Here is a 5314-nt window from a genome sequence, read left to right as displayed (position 1 = left end):
GGAGGAAGGAGAGAGTAGAAAAGCAGACGGAAAAGCGGCGACTAATCAGCGCCAGCGTCCTCTCGCATCTGTTGCGTTCAATAAAAAAGAAGGGAGTGAACATAGCTGTCTTGTGAAGTAAATGATAACTGAAAATAATAGACAGGCAAGAAGAAAGAGGGAAGAGGCAGAGCAGGGAGTGTACCCCAGCAACAGTATAGCTGACCAATCAGGCCCCACAAGGGGAACTAATATAACCCTGAGCACGCTATTGTTTAAGTGCCTTTTTGGGGGACCTCTGTACTAGACAAGTTCCCATCAGGTCCGTGCACGTAAAACTGCTCGGAAACGCATTTCATCTGTTGACCACAAGAATAAACGCTGTGTTAATTCATCATGGAGTCAGTTGTCAGTTTATAGAAGGATTTCTCCAACAGTATCCGTTTCCACCTGCTCGAATGCAATGGTTGTCCCACTGTTGGGGTTTCAGACAGACCCGAACACAGAACAACACAGGACGACAGGAAAAGGTAACAAAAAGGTTTAATCCACAAAAACCAAGGGACAGGAGATGGTGAAGGTGTAAGTGGTAATCCAGTCCGGGGAAGCTGCACAGATAGGTGACGGAACACAGTATCTGTGACGGAACGAAAAAACAAAGTTAGTCAATAGCAAAGTTTAGTAAAGCAACGAATACTAACTGACTGGCCTAGTTACCACTTGGGAGTATGTAACGAACTGGCGCTGAGAAGGTGGTCAGCCCGGGTATTAATACTGTGGTGGTGGTGATGATGATGAGAAGCAGCTGTGCAGGTAGACAGATAATGGAGATGAATTGCAGCTGTGCTGGCAGACCGTTCCCTCCAGGACACCCTTGTGTGGCGGACAGATAACACAACACAGACACAAAGGGGAAAGGGAGGAATGGGATACAAAAGGCAGCAGAACCACAACAGAGCCCCCCTCCCCTCAAGGGACGCCACCTGGCGGCCCCGGCTTATCCGGATGGGACCGATGGAAATCCGTCACCAACTGAGGGTCCAGGATGAACCGCCGAGGGATCCAAGACCGTTCCTCAGGCCCGTAGCCCTCCCAGTCGACTAGGTACTGGAACCCCCTGCCACGCCGCCGAACGTCCAGGAGCTGACGGACTGTGTAAGCCGGATGGTCGTCGATAAGCCTGACAGACGGAGGAGGGTCAGCAGGAGGACAAAGGGGACTGGATGACACCGGCTTCAACTGGGACACGTGGAAGGTAGGGTGGATCCTCATGGCAGCGGGCAGCTTCAGCCGGACGGCCGAGGGGTTGATGATGGCCTCGACCACGAACGGGCCCAAGTACCGCGGGGAGAGTTTCCGTGACTCGGTGCGCAGCGGCACGTTCCGGGATGACAGCCACACCTCCTGGCCTGGCTGGAACTGGGGTGCCGGGATCCTGTGTCTGTCTGCCACCGCCTTGCACCGCTCCGTGGTCTGGAGCAAGGCTTCTCGAGCCGTGACCCAAACCTGATGACAGCGACGTAGGTGGTCCTGCACCGACGGCACAGCCAGTTCCCTCTCCTGGGCAGGAAATAACGGAGGTTGGTACCCCAAAGCAAACTCAAAAGGGGAGAGACCGGTGGCCGAGGAGGTCAGTGAATTATGCGCATACTCCACCCACGGCAGGAGAGACGCCCAGGCGGTGGGCTCCTGGGCGGCTACGCAGGTCTTGGTTGGCCCTTTCAGTTTGACCGTTGGATTGTGGATGGAATCCAGAAGAGAGGCTGACGGTCGCACCTAGGGCAGAACAAAATTCCTTCCACACCCTGGAAATGAATTGTGGGCCTCGATCAGACACAATGTCTACAGGAATTCCATGGAGACGGAAAACATGTTGGACAACGAGGTCAGCCGTTTCACTGGCGGTAAGTAATTTAGGTAATGCAATATAATGGACAGATTTAGAGAACCTGTCCACAACAGTGAGACTGGTGTCATTACCTCCAGAAACGGGCAAGTCCGTGACAAAATCCAGGGCCACATGCGACCAGGGACGGCTGGGGACCGGGAGTGGCTGCAGCAGACCAGCAGGCTGTTGGTGGGAGGCCTTACCCCGAGCGCAGACGGTGCAGGCTGCCACGTAAGCCCGGACATCGGCTTCAGCCGACGGCCACCAGAAGAGTCGCCTCAGCAAAGTCAGAGTACGTTGTACGCCAGGGTGGCAGGCAAAACGTGCAGTGTGTGTCCAATGTAATACCTGAGACCGCACGGGCTGCGGAACGAAGAGTCGATCGGGGGGGCCGTCTCCGGGACCAGGATCCGTAGCTTGAGCGGCCTTCACCAGAGATTCGATCTCCCAGCGTACGGAGGCAACAACCCGAGAGGATGACAGCACCGATTCCGGCTCGGAAGAGTCCTCGGTGTGGTCAAACAGACGTGACAGAGCGTCGGGTTTAACATTGCGTGTACCTGGCCGGTAGGTAAGGGTAAAATTGAAACGACCAAAAAACAAGGCCCACCTGGCTTGACGTGAGTTCAGTCTCTTAGTGGATTGGATGTAGGCCAGGTTTTTGTGGTCCGTCCACACTACGAACGGCAGCTCCGCACCCTCGAGCCAGTGACGCCACTCCTCCAGTGCCAGCTTAACCGCCAGCAGCTCCCGGTTCCCCACGTCGTAATTCTGCTCGGCAACGGACAGTTTCTTAGACATTAAGGCACAAGGGTGGAGCTTCTGGTCTGAAGTGGAGCGTTGAGACAGTATAGCCCCCACTCCAGACGCAGAAGCGTCAACCTCCAACACAAACTGGAGTGAGCAGTCGGGTGTTTGAGTACAGGAGGCGAAGTAAACAGACGTTTCAACTTAGACATGGCATGCTCCGCAGCAGGAGACCAGTGGAAAGGGATCTTGGGAGATGTGAGCTTAGTCAGAGGGACCGCCACACGGCTAAAGTCACGTATGAACCTGCGGTAGAAATTAGCAAAGCCCAGAAAGCGCTGAAGTTGCTTACGTGTCGTAGGCGTGGGCCAGTCGGCGACAGCTTTGGTCTTCTCTGGGTCAGCCGAAACCTGTCCACTCTCGATCACGAACCCCAAGAACGGGACCGAGTGCTGGTGAAAGGAGCATTTCTCAGCCTTTACGTACAGCTTGTTCTCTAGGAGGCATTGAAGAACCTGCTGGACATGACACACATGCTCGGAGAGAGAGGAGGAGAAAACAAGAATGTCATCCAGGTAAACCACCACAAAACGGTTCAGAAAATCCCTCAACACATCATTGACTAGTGCCTGGAAGACAGCTGGAGCATTAGTTAGTCCGAATGGCATGACCAGGTACTCGAAGTGCCCCAGAGGCGTGTTGAAGGCGGTCTTCCACTCGTCACCTTCCCTGACACGAACGAGGTGGTAAGCGTTCCTTAAATCCAGTTTGGTGAATATAGCAGCGCCCTGTAGAGGCTCAAAGGTGGAATTAATCAATGGCAGGGGATATTTATTTTTAACGGTGATGTTATTGAGCCCCCGATAGTCTATACAGGGGCGCAGTGACTTGTCTTTTTTCTCCACAAAGAAGAACCCCGCCCCTACCGGGGATGACGAAGGACGGATGATGCCGGACGATAGGGATTCCCTTATATATCTCTCCATAGCCTCCCGCTCAGGCCGAGACACACTAAACAAGCGGCTAGCGGGATAAGGGGCGTCGGGGAGCAGTTCAATGGCACAATCATAAGGTCTATGGGGAGGAAGCGATAGGGCTTTGGCCTTGCTGAAAACCTCCGCAAGATCCATGTATTCGGGAGGGACCGAAGACAGGTCCGGAGGTGTCTCCGCCGCGGCAGGGTCACGTTCGGCAGGTGGGACAGCAGAGCCTAGGCAGACGGAATGACAGCGGTCACTCCATCTAAGGACCTTGAGACCCTGCCACTGAACAACGGGATTATGGATTTTGAGCCACGGGAATCCGAGGATAAGCGGGGTGGAAGAGGCCGACATAATCCTAAAACAGATGGTCTCACGGTGGTTCCCGGACAGGATCACCGTGACGGGCACAGTCTGGTGGGTGATATGAGCCAATGTATGGCCGTCGATGGCGGTGACCCGGAACGGGGTCTCAAGGGGCACAGTAGGGAAACCAGCTTGCTTGGCTAGGCTAACGTCCATAAAATTGTCCTCGGCACCCGAATCAATAAGAGCCGCCACGGGCAGTGAAAGGTCTTCATATTGAAGGGTGGCAGGGATCTGGAGACGGAGTGCAGTGGGTGCAGGAGTAGGGATAGGGCTCGTAGGTACCCCCACATTCACTGACGAGCCTTGTCTTTTGGCCGGATAGTACATGTAGCCACACGGTGAGTGGGATCACCACAATACAGGCACTCACCTGCCTGTATGCGACGGCGTCTCTCAGCAGGAGAGAGACGGGTGTGACCCAGCTGCATGGCCTCCACTGCGGAGTCTCCGGATGCGTCCACCGGCGAGGTAGCTGGAAACGTAGGGGAGGACGGTTGGCAAAGCCTGGTCGGAGCAGTAGTCCGTCTGACGGGATCCGGTCGGCTGCCTGTCTCGCGTCGTCTCTCACGCCACCTGTTGTCGAGTTTAATGGCTAAAAAAACAAGGTTATTAAGGGAGTCTGGCTCATCCCGGAGTGCTAGTTCATCCTTAATTTTTTCACATAATCCATTAACAAAAACCCCACGTAGTGCTTCCTCGTTCACAGAACACAGAACAACACAGGACGACAGGAAAAGGTAACAAAAAGGTTTAATCCACAAAAACACACAAAAACCAAGGGACAGGAGATGGTGAAGGTGTAAGTGGTAATCCAGTCCGGGGAAGCTGCACAGATAGGTGACGGAACACAGTGGGTGTTTCCCAATGTCAAGGAAGGATCCTTGAAAGCCTGAATTTCGAGGATGCCACGTCATCAACGTCATCAACGTCCGTCGAAGGACCGTTCCAATGTCAAGAATCCTCCAAATTCCTCCAAGGACTGAGTCCTTCATTCAGAAACTTTCCCATAGACAGAGAAGGATGCATATGTGTATCCTTCGCGGTCTGAAATCACCCACAATCCAAAGCGCGGGCCTTCGCCGTCTCGTTAAAAAAAATAATAGCGGACCTCAGCGGGAGTTCGAGCGGCATCGCTGACGGTGAAATGATGACTTAAATGTAAGTATCTTTAAAGTGTGCCGTACATTTGTTATCACCGTTAATGTTTTACATCAATGTAAAGCTTAACGCTGTAAAGCTTGTACAAATTGCACTAATAATTAGGTAGATACATCCCGAGCTAACGTTAGCTAACTAACCTATAATTTAACTTTCGGCTGTTAGCTAGCTAGGTTGCTGTCTTTGCACAGTT

The sequence above is a fragment of the Etheostoma cragini genome, chromosome 10, assembly GCF_013103735.1.
Source record: "Etheostoma cragini isolate CJK2018 chromosome 10, CSU_Ecrag_1.0, whole genome shotgun sequence".
Classification (NCBI taxonomy): Eukaryota; Metazoa; Chordata; class Actinopteri; order Perciformes; family Percidae; genus Etheostoma; species Etheostoma cragini.
The sequence above is the reverse complement of the archived record's forward strand: the minus strand, read 5'-3'. Positions refer to the sequence as shown.